Genomic DNA, 21854 nt, shown 5'->3' on the forward strand with positions numbered 1-21854 from the left:
TACCCCTAAGATTTCTTTTTCTTGCCTAATGGCTCTGACTAAAATTTCCGGGATTATATTAAATAGGAATGGCAACAGTGGGCATCCTTCTCTGGTTCTAGAGCTTAGAGGGAATGCTTCCAGCATTTCCCTATTCAGTAGGATGCTGGTTGTGGGTTTCTCATAAATTGCCTTGACTGTGTTGAGGAATGTTCCTTCTATACATAATCTGATTATGGTTTTCATCGTGGAAGAATATTGTATTTTATCAAATTCCTTATCTGCTTCTAATGAGATAACCATATGGGGTTTTATTCTTCAGTTTGTTAATGTGATGTATCACATTGATTGATTTGCAAATGTTCAACCATGCCTGTATACCAGGGATAAATCACACTGGGTCTGGTCTAGGTGAATGATCTATCTGATGTGTTGTTGGATTCTATTAGCTAATATCTTGTTGAGGATTTTTGCATCTATGTTCATCAGGGATATTGGTCTATAGTTCTCTTTATCTGTTACATCTTTTTCTGGTTTTGAAATTAAGTGGCAAAGGCTTCATGGAAGGCATTTGGGAATATTCACTGCCTTTCAATTAGTTTGAATAGCTTGAGAAGACTTGGAGTTAGTCTTCTTTAAATGTCTGGTAGAATTCAGCAGTGAAGGCATCTGTCCTGATGGCTTCATGATTCTATTTTGGTGGATTGCATATGTCCAGGAATCAATCCATTTCTTCTAGATTTCCCAGGTCGCTGGCATACAGCTCTGTGTAGTAATTCCTAATGAATTGTTTCATTTCTCTGTTATCTGTTGTTACTTTTCTTTTTTCATCTCTGATCTTATTGACTTGGGTCTTTTCCTTTTTTTTTTTTTAGTTGGGCCAATAGTGTATTAATTTTGTTTATTTTTTTCAAAAGACTAGCTCTTCATTTTACTAACTTTCACTAGGTCCTTGAGATGTATTGATAGCTCATTTATTTGGTACTTTTCCAATTTCTTCATGTAGGCACCAATTACTATAAACTTCCCTCTTAACACTGCTCTTGCTGTATCCTGTAAGTTTTGATATGATGTATTGTTGTTTTCACTTGTTTCCTCAATTTTTTAAATTTCTCCTTTGATTTCTTCTATGACCCACTCTTCATTCGGGATAATTTTGTTCAGTCTCCATGTATTTGCATATGATCTAGAGATCCTTGAGCTGTTGATTTCCAGTTTCATTCCATTGTGGTCAGAGAAGATGCATGATATTATTTCAATTTTTTTTAATTTGCTGAGACTTGCTTTATGGCCTAGTTTATGGTCTATCCTAGAGATAGTTCCATGCATTGATGAGAAGGATATGTACTCTGCAACTGTGGGGTAAATATCAGTTAGGGGTAGATATCAGTTAGGTCCATTTGGTCCATAGGCTCAATTAGCTCTGCTGTTTCTTAGTTGATTTTCTGTCTAGTTGATCCATGCATTGATGAAAGTGAGGTGTTGAAGTCCCCCATTCTCATTGCATTGGAGCCTATGTCTCCCTTGAGATCCATCAATATTTTTTTTTTGTTTTAGATGAATGCAATTTTATTTTCTTTTTAACTTTTATTTAATGAATATAAATTTCCAATATACAGCTTATGGATTACAATGGCTTCCCCTTCCCATAATTTCCCTCCCACCCGCAACCCTCCCCTCTCCCGCTCCCTCTCCCCTTCCATTCACATTAAGATTCATTTTCAATTCTCTTTATATACAGAAGATCAATTTAGTATACATTAAGTAAAGATTTCAACAGTTTGCACCCACATAGAAACACAAAGTGAAACATACTGTTTGAGTACTAGTTATAGCATTAAATCAAAATGTACAGTACATTAAGGACAGAGATCCCACATCAGGAGCAAGCGCACAGTGGCTCCTGTTGTTGACCCAACAAATTGGCACTCTAGTTTATGGCACCAGTAACCATCCTAGGCTGTCGTCATGAGTTGCCAAGGCTATGGAAGCCTTCCAAGTTCCCCGACTCTGATCATATTTAGACAAGGTCATAAAAGACAGGGTGAGGATAGTAACCAATGATCCTAAGAGTGGCATTTACCAGGTCTGAACAATTATACAGCATTAAGTGGGGAAGAGGACCATCAGTACACACAGGTTGGGAGTAGAGCCATTGGTGGTAGAGTAGAGGTTATGATTACAAAGGAATGAGGCCCAAGTGCACTAGACAGGGTCTAGAACAAAGGACAGAGTCATTATTAGAGGAGCTAAGAAAGGTGCTGTCTAAGCTACAATTAAGTTTTCTGATTGAGAGGCAAATAGAACCTGATAGAAGGGGCTTGATAATAATCTGGTGGGCTTTAGGCCTTGTAAGTTAAGAGGCCCAGACCTATCTATCTCTTCACATGGGGTATATCCTAAGGGAGGTGTGAACCTCCTAGGGGAAGGCACTCTGTTGACTTTCATTATTTGGCTGGCCTGGGAGGAGAGCTGGCCAGGTAAAGGCAGGTGGCATCTCTAACAAGAAATTTACAGTTCTGCCTGCAATGTTGCTGACGCTACTTGACCATACCCTCAGCTGCAGTGGTCACTTTGGAAGTTGGGCTGAGTGAAGGGCTTTTCAGCTTGGAGCCAATAAGATCTGTGGCTCTGACCTGGGCATCCTTCGACTCCAGGGCAGGTCCATTTCCAGTGACCCAACTCTTGGCAGAGCTGCCAGGGCTCTTCACAAGCTGACTTCTGCTGAAGCCCAGACTTACCACATTGAAAGCCACTGCAGTGGACTGGCCTGTTGGGTCTCCTTGAGGGCAGATCACCGTACAGATCAGCCATTAATAGGCCTGCCACCCATTGCTTCTGATGCCTAGCTTTCTTTTCCTCCTGGTTTGTGTTAAAGCAGACATATTTTATTAGACAGGTGCCCTGGTGTCATTGGGTGCATATACATTTATTATAGCTACATCTTCCTGTTGAATCAATCATTACATAGTGCCCTTATTAATCTTTTTTTCCTTTCTGTTAGTTTGGAATATCTTTTTCTATCCTTTCACTTTCTGTTTGCAGTTATATTGGTTGGAGAGATGTGTTTCTTCTAGGCAGCAAATAGATGGGTCTTGTATTTTCATCTATTCAGGCAGTCTCTATCTTTTAACTGGAGAGTTGAGGCCATTTACATTCAAGGTGACTATAGATAAGTAACAACTTGGCCCTGCTATTTTCCATAAATATTCCTATTGTTTACTTTGAACTTCTTTTGTTCTTTTGCTGGGGGATTTTCTGCCTTCACATTCTTTCATAATGATCATTACTTTTTGTGTTTCTATGTGTAGCACATCCTTAAGCAACTCTTGTAAGTCTGGATGAGTGGTGACAAATTCAATTTCTATTTGTTAGAGAAGGTCTTTATTTCACCTTCATTCATAAATTAGAGTTTTGCAAGGTACAATATTATGTGTTGACTTTTTTTCCTTAAGACTTAGACTATTACTCACCATTCTCTTCTAGCCCTGGGGTTTCTGATGAGCGATAAGTTTCTGTGAGTCTAATTGGAGATCTTCTGAAAGTAATATGGCATTTCTCTTGTGCACATTTTAGAATCTTTTCTTTATGTTTTAATATGGAAAATTTGACACAAGATCATTTCTGGTCATGTCTGTTAGGAATTCTATGCACTTCCTATACTTGGACTTCCCTTTCTTTTTCCAAATTGGGGAAGTTTTCTGTCATCATTCCTCTAAATAAGCCTTCTAGTTCATTTTCTCTTTTCATATCTTCATGAACTCCTAAGAAAATTATATTGGGTTGTTTGATATTATCCCATAAATCTCCAACACTGCTTTTAATTTTTCTAATTTCTTCTTTTTTTGTTTGAAAGATTTCCAAAAATTTATGTTCTAGATCTGTATTATTTCTTCTGCCTCACCAAGTCTGCTTAAGGCTTTCAACTGCATTTTTAATTGAATCTATTGAATTCTTCATTTCTAATATTTTATTTTAATTTCTCTTTAAAATCTCAATCTCACAGGATAAATTTTCATTCAAGTCATGTATGATTTTCTTTAGTTTGTGAAGTTCCTTCTGATTGTTTTTGAGTAACCCTATGATTAATTTTTTGAATTCCATTTCTGGCATTTCACCGATCTCTTCTTCACATTCTAATATTGAAATGTTGTGTTCCTTTGTGTGGATCATGGTTTCTTCATTATGCTTGTTTCTTAAATTTCTGTGTTTTTTAGTCATTTGTGGAGTTATTTGTTGAATATTTCCTCTGATGGTTTTTATCTTTGAGTTATGCCTCTGTGGCTTAGTGGAATGTCTGCTCTTCCAGTGAACACCAAGAGATGTGTGGTGGGTATGGCCTGGAAGCTCTGGTTAGTGCTCCAGAATGGGGTGAGTATCACAGTAACACTCAAGTTGGGCATGGTAGATCTCTTCTTTTTCAACAGAAGAGGGGATATGGTCACCTCTGTTGATGTGATCATCCCCTCACTTCTTCTCCTCCATGCTAAGCAGTACCCAGATATTAGGCCCCAGTTTGTTCAGCACTCATCTGCTCTGCCATATGAACTGCACAAATGATCTGTGCAGTCTTCATTGTTAGCACAGTCCCATCTGCAATGATCCACTCCAGTCAACCAAGGAGCTTTGAGTATGTGGAACCACACTCAGTGATTGCCCAGAGACCCAGCTACACCCTGCACCCTCTCTTATTACCACTGAGTCTCTCCTCCCAGCTAGGCTCAAAGTCAGTGGGGACTACGGATTTTTCCCCCCACTAGAATCTCTGAATCACATGTCTACACAAAAGTCACTGGCTGAATGTTGCTCTCTCCCTGTCACTGCCACCAGTGCTGCCAAGAAGATGGTGTCTTGTCTCACCCAGTTGCTGTGCACACATGCAAAGGCTTCTGCAGGGGCTGACCAAACCTAAAATATCTTGTGCCCATTTTTAACCAGGCAGTAGACACTGTTGTGGTTGTTTGGGGCAAGATAAATGTGCCCCTTCTACTTCCACTGGATCTTTGGGCAACCACCAGAAATCTCTAGCCCCCAGGGATCCAGCCAGGACTCATGCCACACTCTCCTTCTGGCTATATCACCATGGGTTGATGCAGTCTGCTCTCACCTTCATCTCCACGTTGCTGCCCACTCTGACTGTTGGCAGCTGCAGTCTTTTGTCATGTCTATGTTTATGTTGTGTATCCATGTCTTCCACACAGGTCCACAGGTCCTTCCTAATGCAGTTTTTCTAGTGCAGTTTTCTCACCAATTCTCCCCTGAAAGTGCACTTCCTACAATTTTTAAAATTTTTTTTAGTGTTTATCTCTACTATAGGTCAGTATGCTTTTCCCTAATCCACCATCTTGGGCTCTCTCCTCTAGCATTATTTTCAAGGCTCTATAAAACTGTTGAGAAGTCAGTGTATGTTGGAAAGATCTTGCATAGATGAGATTAGACTGAGAGAAATATCATATGAGTATTCAAGAATCGAGAAAAAAGACATTAGCTTGTACTTGAAGAAATATATGAAGCAGAATTAGCAATATAAATGCATATTGTCTCTCCAATTAAATTACAATAAACAAATACATCCTCCTCACTTGTTATTACCCTAATAATATATCATGCAGATTAATCACTGCATATTTGCAAACTGAGACTAAATAATCATGTCCTTTAAAATTTTCCCTCCTTGCAAGTTACATCACAATATATTTAATAAACTGTTTGAATGTAGACCTGAACTCAATTTTGTGTGAAAAGAATACTTGAATTGATGCTAGCAGGTCATTTTTCCTGCTAAAAAACACATCTGCGAACTTCAATTGATATTAATTAATTGTTACAGGTTCACATTAATTTTGTGATCTATGTAAGTGACCTGCCAAAAATGTCAGTGGTGTGACCTTGATATATAGTGACAAAGCATTACAACTCAGACACGAGATACCCCATTCCATACTTTTGATAGTGTTTTTGTATTTTGTCCATTTCAAAGGGAATCCAAGTCATGGATAGATAATTTTTTTTCACATGCAGTAGTTAATACAGATAGGATTATATTAAAAATGTGTGAATGTCATATTATTTCATATATAGATATTTACAAAAGTTGTCTTTTGGTGCCAGGACTATTACATAGTGGGTGAAGGCACAACTTTCAGTGCTGGAATCCCATATGGGTGCCAGTTCGAGTCCCAGTTCTTCAACTTCCAATCTAGCTCCCTGCTGATGCAATTGGGAAAGCAACGGGAGATGATCCAAGTCCTTGAGCCCCTGCACCCATGTGGGAGACCTGGAAGAAGCTCCTGGTTCGTGGCTTCAGCTTGGCCCAGGCCTAGCCATTGGGAATATTTAGGAAGAGAACCAGCAGGTGGAAGACCTGCTTCTGTCTCTCCTTCTCTGTAACTCTGCTTTTCAAATAAATAAATACATTTTTTAAAAAGTTGTCCTTTATGCTCCCTACATAATAATATGATTTCTTTCCACACTTTATGATCCTTGTCATGATTCCCACATTATGTGACATTAATATCCCTGCTTTCAAGAACAATCGTAGGTGTGTATAGAATATTTTCATATGAAGTAAACATGGCAAATTGTTATGAATTGTTATATTTGTGCTCACTGAACTTTATACTTTTCTGTATTACTTGAAAGATTTTAAGATAGTAAAAAAGGCAAAAGAAACAGAATATTATTTCTGAAAAGTAAGCATTTCTTCAGGCCTTGAAAACATTTTTCACGAAGATGATGTTTGAATATAAAAGAAATCAACTTATCCCACAGATAAAAAAAAGATAGATATAACCACTTTTACTAATCAGCATGACATGTTCTAATATTAACATGAAACATAGAAACACTTGAACTCCGTTGGATTTAAAATAATTTTTATTTGTTTTAATTTTGTGATGAATGCATTATTAGTTATTCAATCTGCAGGGTAGTAATTGGTGCTATAAATCTTAATTTCAGTTGTTTCAGAATTTTTATGATATAGTGATATAAAATTCCAAAATTGAATGAGTTAACCTTCCATAATGAGGGTTATCATATTCGTAACACAAAACCAAATAAATTTTTGACAATTTCATCTTTTATGTTATTTATCTTTTATGTAGCTTGTTAACAATGACCTATTCACAGTATTTCAAATATATTCTAGTCTTTTAACTAGCATTTAATGGTGTAAAAGACTATTTAATGCCTCCTGTGAAGTAAAAAAGAAGAGAGAAAACATTTGAATGCTTGCTCCTGAACATGCTAAATGAGCTAAATCATGAGAAACACACTTACAATATGCTTTAGTGGTAAGCCCATCCAATTTCTGATTTAAGAGGTCAAACTATTGGCTATTTCTGTATTCATAGTAATATAAGCAGAAGAGAGGCAGACTGGGAAATATGCACTCTCATGCCTTATAAAACTGCTGAAGGTATTTTGACTAGGATGCTTATGGACATTGTTCTGTTGGTAGAAAAATAACCTTGTAATGTTGTAAACTAGTAGGAGAGCTCAGAGAACCTTAAAGTGTCCATAGCCACAGATGAGTGAACAAAGCGAAACAAAATTCTAGTGCAACTGAATTTATGCAATGACCTCACAGAAAACCCATTAACAATTTAAGGTTGTCTCTCTTTAGTAGATAGTTGCATGTGCATGGACTAGTATGTGTGTCCAACCATGCTCTCCCAAGTCAACAAACGAGATTCAATCTGTAATCTTTTCTTCCAACCCCTTCCTTCATTCCACATTTTTCTCTATTGGCTAATAAAATTGTCTTTTCCCCCTTGCATGTGTGCTGCAACATGGCAAAGGCCAAGATTAATACATGCCAAAAGTATCATTATTTTTGCTATACTAAATGATTTCCTCAAATAGAAAGTTTCTGTTTTGGTAACATTCCCAGAGAAAATTGTGAACTAGAAATTACAGCTGATGATGAATAGATTCTTAGGTACAGACATATCCATGTTTACCCTAAGGCTTTCACTTGAAGAGTGAAAAAGAGACAAGAAGCAGAACATTAACTTTTCAACAATTGACTAAAATTTGTCATTTCCATCCATACTATTCCCATTCTTAGCCTTTCTGGAGAAAATGTGATTTGTTAGGACCATATGAACATTTTCATTTTACACAAATGTAATTGCTTCCATTTTTTATTAGAGATTTTTTTTCTATATACTGTATTACATCATTTATGTATACTTAAACTTTCTTTCCAATTTTTATAGAATATACTTGATAAAAATCATTTTAATACCTGCCTAAACTTCAGATACTCATTTAGGGATAGCTGTGAAGAATGCTTCATGAAAAATGTCATCTTAATTTCTCTCTCCTGGCATTGGCCAGTTTTGTTCTAACGAAGAACATTGATTCTCTACAATTGTGAATGTTGGAGGAGTTCAGAGAATAAAACTCTGAAAATACATTATTTTTCACATACTGAGCAATTTGATATGAAGGAAATTTAAAGGCTTTCAAAGAGGCTCAAATGAAGGTCCTCAAACCTTGTCTACTTCCACTTCCCGTCACCCCACCCACCCCACCAAGCACAGTGAGAGGCTTTCAGCAAAATTCCCATGTGTGCCTAACGTCTGAACTCTTGAAAGAAGCAGCAGTCACCTCCGATCCCTTTCCTGAACATTCAGCAAGGACACTCGTATTGTGGGAAGAAAGACTGAACTCCATCAGCACAACCAGGACAGATATGCCTCACCACAATGTCCTCTATTTGGTCTCAGAGAATTAGCTACAGTCCATATCTGTTGTGTGAGCCCAGTGAACTTTGTCCCAGGCTGTTTTGTGTTCTCCACGTCCAAATGTTCCCTTGGAGATCATTTACGATTTCCCTAAAAAGGTTTTACATTTTCCATTCTCCCTCTCCCCCATGGATAAATTAATAAATAAGTTTCTAAATCATGCTGCGTTAGTAGAAAAGCACACTCCTGTGATTTCTCCCATGTTATGTTTTTCTCTTTTCACACACTAATATATTTGCATGCCTTTTCGCCCAATTAATCTATTGTCAGTTCAGGCAAGCAAACCTTCAGAGGGAAGAGAGTTAATTCCTCTTTACTCTTAGATTATTTTTATAGAATATAAGGAATAAAACGCATTTAAAATCAATAGAATGAGGAAGAATAGGAAAAATCTATACGTATTATTAAAAAATTTATACAGTTAAATTTGGAATGGCATATTTTCAAAATACAAATAGCATAACAAAATTTGAAGAGTACTAATTCCATGTCAATCTTAATAGATATTAACATTTTTTATTTCAATCATCCTATGGCTAGTTACTATTATAAAGGCCAGTTGTAAGCGTTGAAACTGAACTTTTGAGAGGTGAAGAAACATTTCCAGGGTCATGAACGAGAGGCGTCAGTTGTGGACATTCAGGTGGATCTTCCTTCCTCCTAACATTCCTTCTCTAGATATACTTTTACCTAAGTCTTCAGAAATAAATATTATGAACAAAGATTTTAATAATCATTGCTGTTTTCAGGTATGAAACACATTATTAATCAATTTATTATATGTAAAATAATACAGATTAACCAAGGTACTTGTGACTACATTTTCCTTAGGAGCACTTTTACTGAGATAAACTTAAAGGTAAATTTGATTCAATAAATTTTTGTTTTCTTCACTTCATTGTGAATGTTATAATTTAATTGGAAAAAAAAAACTTTTTTTTCAATAAGAGAGAGCTTTTGGGTACATACTCAAAGTTGTAATCAATTATTTTTCCTTTCCTTTACTCTTAAGGGAGTACCTTAATAAGAAAAAACCCATATGGTGCTAGCAGTGGTCTGGACTTTATGAAAAACTACACATTGTTTTAGCATGATAGTCTGCTGCTAACAAGCTATAGAATTGTCTGATTAGTGAAAATCCAAATGAAAAACACACCTAGATATACAAAAAGAATATTTAAAATACTTTGACTATGAATCCTGTAGTATAATATAAATGTTTTAGCATTGTCTTATAAAGGCACTATATTTTATATTATCATATAACCTTTTTTGAGAGGTGGAAAAGGAAAGAGAAACAGAGAGGGACAATGAACTCCTAACTGCTGGTTCACTCCTAAATTTCCATGTCCATAGGAAGGGTGCGAATCCTGGATCTATGATCTTAATCCAAATCTCTTCTGTAGATGTCAAGAACCTAACAATTTTAGTCATCACTGCTGCCCTCAAGGGATGGCAGGAAACTGGTGTCATGAGCTGGCTCAGGAAGCAAACCCTTGTACTGCAAAAGGAGTGTGGGGATCTTAACTGGCATTGTAGCCACCAGGCCAAACAGACTCTATCATGAAATATGAAAAACACAAAATTATTTTAAATCCCGAATTAATAAATTTTTAGTGATAATGCCAGTTGTACTATCTCTTGTTAAACTGCCCAAGGGATAGAAACTAAAGAAGTCTCTTCCTAAATAATTTTTAATACCCCACACGATCCCCTACTATGTATAAGACTTTAAGGATTTCTTCAGAAAACCGTAACACATGAATTCTGGAAAAAAGTAACAAGGATTAAACAACAATATCATGGTAAGTCACAGTTCTTTGCTGCAAGTAATAGAAGCCTACTATATGAAGGAAAAGAGAATTTTTTGGAAGGAAATCAGATCTATGAGTCTATGTGAATTCTTGAAAAATCAGACTAAGCAAATATAAATCCAATGATTTGAAACAAAGAACTCAGGTTTCCCCACTATTTGCAAAAGACTGCATACCTAGCAACTAGCTGGAACTCCAATGTCAGCTTTCATTTGGGTTTCTCATGCTCCTTCAAATTTCAAAGTCACTGGAAAGAGGTTGCCATTTCTGAAGCAATCATCGAATTCTGGTTGCCTCCTTAATAGGACAGGGACGATTTCTCTTCTACTTTCTTGGAGATGGTGTGGAAAGTAGGGATTAGGAGCATGGTTATGCCTCCCACCACTTAACATATGGGGAATTCTATAACACAAGAATGATGAGTCTGAAGCCAGAAAACACATTTTGAAAAGCAAGAAAAAACTATAAAGCACTCATTATAGAAATATTGTGTGTCAGATATTTCCTCCAGCTCACTTTTCCCACGTGGAACGTGTATTATAACTAGGGGGTACGGGTGACTGTCAGTCCGTTTTCTGTCACTAACGAAGTACCTGAGGGTGGGTACTTTATGAAGAGAAAATGCTTATTTTTTTTAGCTCACAGTTCTAGAGGTCCAAGAACGTGATGCAATCATACCCTTGACTCTGGTGAGGGTCTCATGAAGTTTTAACTCAGGGCAGAAATGCAGCAAGCGGAAGCAGGCATGTGGGCATATTATGCAGAAAGGCTGAGTGGAAGGATCAGGCTTGCTTTATAACAATCCACTCTTGTAGTAACAAATTCAGGCTAATCAGAGAATTTACTGTCATGAACAAAACATCAGTCCTTTTCCACAGACCCGGCATCTCTCAATAGTATTGTTCCAGGGAACAGTTCTCAATATTAGTTTTGGTGAGGTCAAACAATATCTAATTTGGAAAAGTAGGTATCAATATAAATGTACAGGGTAGGCGCTGTGGCTCAATAGGCTAATCCTCCGCCTTGCGGCACCGGCACACCAGGTTCTAGTCCCTGTCGGGGTGCCGGATTCTGTCCCGGTTGCTCCTCTTCCAGGCCAGCTCTCTGCTGTGGCCCGGGAGTGCAGTGGAGGATGGCCCAAGTCCTTGGGCCCTGCACCCACTTGAGAGATCAGGAGAAGCACCTGGCTCCTGGCTTCGAATCAACGTGATGCGTCGGCCGCAGCACTGGCCACGGCGGCCATTGGAGGGTGAACCAACGGCAGAGGAAGACCTTTCTCTCTGTCTCTCTCTCACTGTCCACTCTTCCTGTCTATATATATATATATATATATATATATATATATATATATATATAAATGTATGGATGATCCTCCCCACCTTCTATCTATCTATCTATCTATCTATCTATCTATCTATCTATATATTCTGTTTGCTCCGTAATGGTGCAGTGTCATGATTTTTCTGCAAAAGTAGGAAATTAAAAACAAGAAATATATAGTCATGGCATAATAATTCTGGTCATCTATCATATTTCATTTTTAATCTTTTGCAAACTGGATTTCAAACTTAACTCTTCCATAGAAAATCTTGTGATTTTGAGTTCAGTCCTGTACTGACTTTAGTAGGGGAATAAGGGTGAGCTATTGGACCACGTCTGGCCAATTAAACCATTGCATAAACCCAGGCAAAGTGATTGCTTTAGGAAATGGGCATATGATCACTATGGAGAGCAATAGAACAAATGTCATCCTGAAACCTTCACTCCCCAAATGGTTCACTCCCCAAATGGCCTCAACTACTGGGCTGGGCCAGGCAGAAGCTAGGATCAAGGATCCTATTCTGCGTTTCCCACATGGGTGCTGGGGTCCAAGGACTTGGGTTGTCTTGCGCTGCTTTCCCAGGGACATTGGCAAGGAGCTGCATTGGAAGTGGAGCAGTGGAGATAGGAACTGGTGCCCACTTGGGATGCCAGCACTGCAGGCATGACTTTAACCCACTGTGCCACAGTGCTGCCCCTGTTTCCTCTGAATTTTTAAGGCGTCAAAAAAAACTGTCAAAAAGTCGCTGTGTTTATGATGAGATTCATTTATATATTACCAGATTTTTTAACTGAAATTTTCAATCAAAATGTGAATTTGTTTTCATGAATTCTGTTTATTTACTGCAGCACTCAATAATGTGAGCTGTATCTGTCAATTCTGAGAAATCTTTTTTTTTTTTTTTAACAGGCAGAGTGGACAGTGAGAGAGAGAGACAGAGAGAAAGGTCTTCCTTTTTGCCGTTGGTTCACCCTCCAATGACCGCCGCGGTAGGCGCGCTGCGGCCGGCGCACCGCGCTGATCCGATGGCAGGAGCCAGGTGCTTATCCTGGTCTCCCATGGGGTGCAGGGCCCAAGGACTTGGGCCATCCTCCACTGCACTCCCGGGCCACAGCAGAGAGCTGGCCTGGAAGAGGGGCAACCGGGACAGGATCGGTGCCCCAACCGGGACTAGAACCCGGTGTGCCGGCGCCGCAAGGCGGAGGATTAGCCTAGTGAGCCGCGGCGCCGGCCAAGAAATCTTAATATATTATTCTTTAATACTCTTCTGTCTTGTCTTGTTTTTGAACTTTATCAGACAGATATTTGATTTATTGGAATGAAACTCCAAGTCTCTTATATTTTTCTCTTCTATTTATAAAAAACTTTGTTTCTTATGTTTTATTTTCTGGGAATAAATTTAAATTTAAGTATTAAACTTTTATTGAATTTTTATTTGGAAATCACATTTTTAACCTCCTAGAACTCATTGTTTTTGTATGATTGCTCCTGTTGTCTGTTTTTAGGATGAAATAACATGTATCAGCTCTTTAATAACATTACTTATAAGAAGCAGGAAATTTATACATGTGTGTTCCCATCATTATTTTTTAATAACATTGATTTATTCTTTTTACAAACATTTTATTTCAGAATACTTTTGAATTTAAAAAAGAAAAAAAAATGTGAGGTAATAGTACAAAGAGTTCCGATAAAAATCTCATCCCTTTTTCCTTGTTAACTTCTCATATTGGTATCTTTGTCAAAATTAATGAACCACATCCAGCTTCCCTTAAATTTTTTAACCCAAACATTTATCCTTCTCTCCACTCCCAGCCACTAGTAATCAATGTTCTATGTTCAGATAGGGTTTTTTGTTTTGATAGTTTTTAATTATAGCTCCCACATATAAGGGAGAACATGTGGTATTTGTTTTTCTGTGGCTGGCTTATTTCACTCAAAATCATGTACTCCAGTTCCATCTATTTTGCTGCAAATGAATTGATTTCATTCGTTTTTACAGCTGAATAGTTACTATTTTTTATACATAACACATTTTCTTTATCCACTCACTTGATAGGGAATACCTTGATTGATTTAATATTTTTGGCTACTGTGAACAGTGCTGCTATAAACATGGTGGAGTAGAAATCTCTTTGATACAATGAGTTCATGTCTTTTGGATACATATCCAGTGGCAGCATTGTTGGATCATATGACAGTTCCATTTTTAGCATTTCAGAAATCTTAATTCTGTTTTCCACAGTGGCTATGCTAATTTACATTCCAACCAACAGTATGTAAATAGTCCCCTTTCTCTCTTTTTGATCATCACAATTCTGATGGGGTGAGGTGATATTTCATTATGGTTTTGATTTGCATTTCCCTGATGGATAATGATGTTGAGCATTTTTATTTTCAAGTATTTGTTGGCTGTTTCTGTTTCTTTGGAAAACTATCTGTTATGTTCCTTTGACCATTACTTAACTGGATTGATTATTTTTATTCTTAACGTTTTTGAATTCCTGATATACTCTGGATTCTTTCTTGGATAAGTAGCTTGCACATATTTTCACCCATTTTGTCAGATGTCTCTTCACTCTATTAACTCCTTTTCAGTACAGAAGCTTTTGAGTTTGATGTAATCCTATTTGTCTAGTTTTGTTTGCTGTCTGTGCTTTTGGAGGTTTATCCCAAAAGTCATCACCTTCATCAATGTCTTAAATCATTTCCTGTATGTTTTCTTCTAGTAGTTTCATGATTTACAGTCTTAGGTTTATGTCTTTGATTCATCTTGAGTTGAGTTTTGTATATGGTGAGAGGTAGGGATCTAATTTCACTCTTTTACATATACACATCCACTTTTGCTGGCACCATTTATGGAAAAGATTATCCTTTCTAAACTGTATATTCTTGTCACATTTGTAAAAAAAAAAAACAGTTGAATACACATTTATTTCTGGGCTATCTAGTCTATTCAATTGACGAAATGTCAACTTTCTGCCAGTGCCATGCTGCTTCAATTAGTTTAGTTTGGAGTATGCTTTAAAATCAGACATTGTAATGCTCCAGCTTTATTTATTTATTTATATTTGTGCAGGGTGCTTTGGTTATTCTGGATCTTTTGTGATTTCATATGAATTTTAGATTTTTTTAAAATTCTGTAAAAAGTGCCATTGATAGTTCCATAGATATTGCTTTAGGTAGCATAGAAATTTTGTTGATATTAATTATTCCCAGACATGATCAAGGAATCTTTTTCCATTTTTTTATGTTCTTCATGATTTCTATCATCAATGTCACGTAACTTTCATTGTAGAAATCTGCCACTTCTTTGGCTAACTTTTTTCCTTAATATTTGATTATTTTATAGCTGATGTGAATGAGATTTCTTTTCTGATTTCTATTTTAGGGAGAGCATTACTGATGTGTAATAAAGTTACCATTTTTGCATGTTGATTTCATATCCTACAACTTTACTGAATTAGCTTTTTGTTGAAGTGTTTAGGATATTTCCATGTACAACAACCTGTCAACTGTAAACACAGATAATTTAATATTGTTCTTTCCAGTTTTGATGCCCTTTATTTCTTTAATACTTTCAATACTATATTGGATAAGACTGGTGAAAGTGGACATTCTTGTCTTGTGCTAGATCTGAGGGAAAATGCTTTCAGATTTTCCCTGTTCAGTGTTATATTGACTGCTGGGTTAACTTTTTTTTTTTTTTTTTTTTTTTTTTTTGGACAGGCAGAGTGGACAGTGAGAGAGAGACAGAGAGAAAGGTTTTCCTCTGCTGTTGGTTCACCCTCCAATGGCCTCCGCAGCCAGCGCGCTGCAGCCGGAGCACCACGCTGATCCGAAGCCAGGAGCCAGGTGCTTCTCCTGATCTCCCATGTGTGTGCAGTAGTTGGTAAAACCCCAGTCTACCCTCTAGAGTTGATTTACATTCAGCAAGTACTGTAGAATTCTCCCATAGTTCTGTCTTCCCATCTGCAGCAGTAGCAGGGGTTATGGTGCTTTCTTCTTAGCTCTTTCCAGTAACATGGCATCTCCTCAGCAGGGGAGTGTGGTGGAATGAAAAGGCCATGCCAAGATGGCTGCTGGCAACGGAAACTGACTGGCAACAGGCTGTGATTGGATGGCTTCAGAAACCACATGGCAATGGAACCTGCCTGGCAACAGGCTGTGATTGGTTAGGGCATAGACCGCCTCTTGACCAGATTGGCTGCCTTAAATATTTGAGCTGCTGTACCAACTGAAATAAATGAGCTTGTGGGCTGCTCGCCTCTGGCCCACTTTCACCAGACTCCCGGGGTCTGTGTGGTGACTCTGCACCTCTTACCCCCACCATGCTCCTCTCAGGGGAGCTAGAGAAAGAGCCATGGGCAGTGATAGCAGGCAGTGTGCTTTGTTCTCTCCCTTCACTGGCCTTCAGAGTCTCCATGTTGTTTACAGATCATGTCACTTTTTTTTTTAATTAAAGATTTTTATTTATTTATTTGACAGGTAGAGTTACAGACAGTGAGACAGACAGACAGAAAGGTCTTCCTTCTGTTGGTTCACTCCCCAAATGGCTGCCACAGCCGGAGCTATGCTGATCCGAAGCCAGGAGCCAGGAGCCTCCTCCTGGTCTCCCATGCGTGTGTAGCGGCCCAAGCACCTGGGCCATCCTCCACTGCTTTCCCAGGCCATAGCAGAGAGCTGGATTGGAAGAGGAGCAACCTGGACTAGAACCGCACCCATATGGGATGCCAGCAGCACAGGCTGAGGATTAACCTAGCACCGGCCCCTAGATCATGTCACTTCTTTGCTGAGGTTTTTCCCTCAGTCAGTCTTCTCGATTCTAATCGTTTATGTGTAAAACTCTTTTCTCAACAAAATGGTATCCTCTGATCAGGGAGACAGGGTAGGGCTGGTGGGCAATGGCAGCAGGCACTCGCAGTGATGACAGTGTGATCTGTCTCTCTCTCTCTCTTTCTCTCCCTCGGCCTGTTTTCAGAGTCAATGCGTTTATAGTTCTCATCACTTTACTGAAGTGTTCCTTCAGCCAATCTCCTCAGTTCTGATATTTTCTATACAGAATGTTTTTCAGGGCAAGATGACCTCCCTCCTCCCATCCAGAGTGCCTGGGTAGGAAGAGCAGCCTTGGAGGTGGCAGCAATGAAGACAAAGACACTGATGCAGAGTTCTGCAGGCTGAGAAGTCCAAGATAGGGGACTGGTACCTGGCACAGGCCTGTTTGCTGTGTCTTAACATGGCAGAGGACATCATATAGTGGAAGGGCAAAGAGAGGATGAGGAGATAATCATGAGGGGGACTGAGCCTGTCCTTTCATAAGGAACCCGCTTTCGTGATAAAGGTCTTCCTTTTGCCATTGGTTCACCCTCCAATGGCCGCCGCGGTAGCGTGCTGCGGCCGGCGCACCGCGCTGTTCCGATGGCAGGAGCCAGGTGCTTATCCTGGTCTCCCATGGGGTGCAGACCCAAACACTTGGGCCATCCTCCACTGCACTCCCTGGCCACAGCAGAGAGCTGGCCTGGAAGAGGGGCAACCGGGACAGGATCGGTGCCCCGACCGGGACTAGAACCCGGTGTGCCGGCGCCGCAAGGCGGAGGATTAGCCTAGTGAGCCGCGGCGCCGGCCAAGAAATCTTAATATATTATTCTTTAATACTCTTCTGTCTTGTCTTGTTTTTGAACTTTATCAGACAGATATTTGATTTATTGGAATGAAACTCCAAGTCTCTTATATTTTTCTCTTCTATTTATAAAAAACTTTGTTTCTTATGTTTTATTTTCTGGGAATAAATTTAAATTTAAGTATTAAACTTTTATTGAATTTTTATTTGGAAATCACATTTTTAACCTCCTAGAACTCATTGTTTTTGTATGATTGCTCCTGTTGTCTGTTTTTAGGATGAAATAACATGTATCAGCTCTTTAATAACATTACTTATAAGAAGCAGGAAATTTATACATGTGTGTTCCCATCATTATTTTTTAATAACATTGATTTATTCTTTTTACAAACATTTTATTTCAGAATACTTTTGAATTTAAAAAAGAAAAAAAAATGTGAGGTAATAGTACAAAGAGTTCCGATAAAAATCTCATCCCTTTTTCCTTGTTAACTTCTCATATTGGTATCTTTGTCAAAATTAATGAACCACATCCAGCTTCCCTTAAATTTTTTAACCCAAACATTTATCCTTCTCTCCACTCCCAGCCACTAGTAATCAATGTTCTATGTTCAGATAGGGTTTTTTGTTTTGATAGTTTTTAATTATAGCTCCCACATATAAGGGAGAACATGTGGTATTTGTTTTTCTGTGGCTGGCTTATTTCACTCAAAATCATGTACTCCAGTTCCATCTATTTTGCTGCAAATGAATTGATTTCATTCGTTTTTACAGCTGAATAGTTACTATTTTTTATACATAACACATTTTCTTTATCCACTCACTTGATAGGGAATACCTTGATTGATTTAATATTTTTGGCTACTGTGAACAGTGCTGCTATAAACATGGTGGAGTAGAAATCTCTTTGATACAATGAGTTCATGTCTTTTGGATACATATCCAGTGGCAGCATTGTTGGATCATATGACAGTTCCATTTTTAGCATTTCAGAAATCTTAATTCTGTTTTCCACAGTGGCTATGCTAATTTACATTCCAACCAACAGTATGTAAATAGTCCCCTTTCTCTCTTTTTGATCATCACAATTCTGATGGGGTGAGGTGATATTTCATTATGGTTTTGATTTGCATTTCCCTGATGGATAATGATGTTGAGCATTTTTATTTTCAAGTATTTGTTGGCTGTTTCTGTTTCTTTGGAAAACTATCTGTTATGTTCCTTTGACCATTACTTAACTGGATTGATTATTTTTATTCTTAACGTTTTTGAATTCCTGATATACTCTGGATTCTTTCTTGGATAAGTAGCTTGCACATATTTTCACCCATTTTGTCAGATGTCTCTTCACTCTATTAACTCCTTTTCAGTACAGAAGCTTTTGAGTTTGATGTAATCCTATTTGTCTAGTTTTGTTTGCTGTCTGTGCTTTTGGAGGTTTATCCCAAAAGTCATCACCTTCATCAATGTCTTAAATCATTTCCTGTATGTTTTCTTCTAGTAGTTTCATGATTTACAGTCTTAGGTTTATGTCTTTGATTCATCTTGAGTTGAGTTTTGTATATGGTGAGAGGTAGGGATCTAATTTCACTCTTTTACATATACACATCCACTTTTGCTGGCACCATTTATGGAAAAGATTATCCTTTCTAAACTGTATATTCTTGTCACATTTGTAAAAAAAAAAAACAGTTGAATACACATTTATTTCTGGGCTATCTAGTCTATTCAATTGACGAAATGTCAACTTTCTGCCAGTGCCATGCTGCTTCAATTAGTTTAGTTTGGAGTATGCTTTAAAATCAGACATTGTAATGCTCCAGCTTTATTTATTTATTTATATTTGTGCAGGGTGCTTTGGTTATTCTGGATCTTTTGTGATTTCATATGAATTTTAGATTTTTTTAAAATTCTGTAAAAAGTGCCATTGATAGTTCCATAGATATTGCTTTAGGTAGCATAGAAATTTTGTTGATATTAATTATTCCCAGACATGATCAAGGAATCTTTTTCCATTTTTTTATGTTCTTCATGATTTCTATCATCAATGTCACGTAACTTTCATTGTAGAAATCTGCCACTTCTTTGGCTAACTTTTTTCCTTAATATTTGATTATTTTATAGCTGATGTGAATGAGATTTCTTTTCTGATTTCTATTTTAGGGAGAGCATTACTGATGTGTAATAAAGTTACCATTTTTGCATGTTGATTTCATATCCTACAACTTTACTGAATTAGCTTTTTGTTGAAGTGTTTAGGATATTTCCATGTACAACAACCTGTCAACTGTAAACACAGATAATTTAATATTGTTCTTTCCAGTTTTGATGCCCTTTATTTCTTTAATACTTTCAATACTATATTGGATAAGACTGGTGAAAGTGGACATTCTTGTCTTGTGCTAGATCTGAGGGAAAATGCTTTCAGATTTTCCCTGTTCAGTGTTATATTGACTGCTGGGTTAACTTTTTTTTTTTTTTTTTTTTGGACAGGCAGAGTGGACAGTGAGAGAGAGACAGAGAGAAAGGTTTTCCTCTGCTGTTGGTTCACCCTCCAATGGCCTCCGCAGCCAGCGTGCTGCAGCCGGAGCACCACGCTGATCCGAAGCCAGGAGCCAGGTGCTTCTCCTGATCTCCCATGTGTGTGCAGTAGTTGGTAAAACCCCAGTCTACCCTCTAGAGTTGATTTACATTCAGCAAGTACTGTAGAATTCTCCCATAGTTCTGTCTTCCCATCTGCAGCAGTAGCAGGGGTTATGGTGCTTTCTTCTTAGCTCTTTCCAGTAACATGGCATCTCCTCAGCAGGGGAGTGTGGTGGAATGAAAAGGCCATGCCAAGATGGCTGCTGGCAACGGAAACTGACTGGCAACAGGCTGTGATTGGATGGCTTCAGAAACCACATGGCAATGGAACCTGCCTGGCAACAGGCTGTGATTGGTTAGGGCATAGACCGCCTCTTGACCAGATTGGCTGCCTTAAATATTTGAGCTGCTGTACCAACTGAAATAAATGAGCTTGTGGGCTGCTCGCCTCTGGCCCACTTTCACCAGACTCCCGGGGTCTGTGTGGTGACTCTGCACCTCTTACCCCCACCATGCTCCTCTCAGGGGAGCTAGAGAAAGAGCCATGGGCAGTGATAGCAGGCAGTGTGCTTTGTTCTCTCCCTTCACTGGCCTTCAGAGTCTCCATGTTGTTTACAGATCATGTCACTTTTTTTTTTAATTAAAGATTTTTATTTATTTATTTGACAGGTAGAGTTACAGACAGTGAGACAGACAGACAGAAAGGTCTTCCTTCTGTTGGTTCACTCCCCAAATGGCTGCCACAGCCGGAGCTATGCTGATCCGAAGCCAGGAGCCAGGAGCCTCCTCCTGGTCTCCCATGCGTGTGTAGCGGCCCAAGCACCTGGGCCATCCTCCACTGCTTTCCCAGGCCATAGCAGAGAGCTGGATTGGAAGAGGAGCAACCTGGACTAGAACCGCACCCATATGGGATGCCAGCAGCACAGGCTGAGGATTAACCTAGCACCGGCCCCTAGATCATGTCACTTCTTTGCTGAGGTTTTTCCCTCAGTCAGTCTTCTCGATTCTAATCGTTTATGTGTAAAACTCTTTTCTCAACAAAATGGTATCCTCTGATCAGGGAGACAGGGTAGGGCTGGTGGGCAATGGCAGCAGGCACTCGCAGTGATGACAGTGTGATCTCTCTCTCTCTCTCTCTTTCTCTCCCTCGGCCTGTTTTCAGAGTCAATGCGTTTATAGTTCTCATCACTTTACTGAAGTGTTCCTTCAGCCAATCTCCTCAGTTCTGATATTTTCTATACAGAATGTTTTTCAGGGCAAGATGACCTCCCTCCTCCCATCCAGAGTGCCTGGGTAGGAAGAGCAGCCTTGGAGGTGGCAGCAATGAAGACAAAGACACTGATGCAGAGTTCTGCAGGCTGAGAAGTCCAAGATAGGGGACTGGTACCTGGCACAGGCCTGTTTGCTGTGTCTTAACATGGCAGAGGACATCATATAGTGGAAGGGCAAAGAGAGGATGAGGAGATAATCATGAGGGGGACTGAGCCTGTCCTTTCATAAGGAACCCGCTTTCGTGATAAAGGTCTTCCTTTTGCCATTGGTTCACCCTCCAATGGCCGCCGCGGTAGCGTGCTGCGGCCGGCGCACCGCGCTGTTCCGATGGCAGGAGCCAGGTGCTTATCCTGGTCTCCCATGGGGTGCAGACCCAAACACTTGGGCCATCCTCCACTGCACTCCCTGGCCACAGCAGAGAGCTGGCCTGGAAGAGGGGCAACCGGGACAGGATCGGTGCCCCGACCGGGACTAGAACCCGGTGTGCCGGCGCCGCAAGGCGGAGGATTAGC

At 39.0% G+C, this 21854-nt stretch overlaps 1 pseudogene; it reads right to left on the bottom strand.

Moving 5' to 3' along the window:
• The window catches only part of LOC133765291 (small ribosomal subunit protein eS8-like), a 56200-nt pseudogene extending 51033 nt beyond the window's left edge, over positions 1-5167 (bottom strand).
• Positions 5168-21854: the final 16687 nt, after the last annotated feature.

Source organism: Lepus europaeus, chromosome 8 (assembly GCF_033115175.1).
Source record: "Lepus europaeus isolate LE1 chromosome 8, mLepTim1.pri, whole genome shotgun sequence".
NCBI lineage: Eukaryota > Metazoa > Chordata > Mammalia > Lagomorpha > Leporidae > Lepus > Lepus europaeus.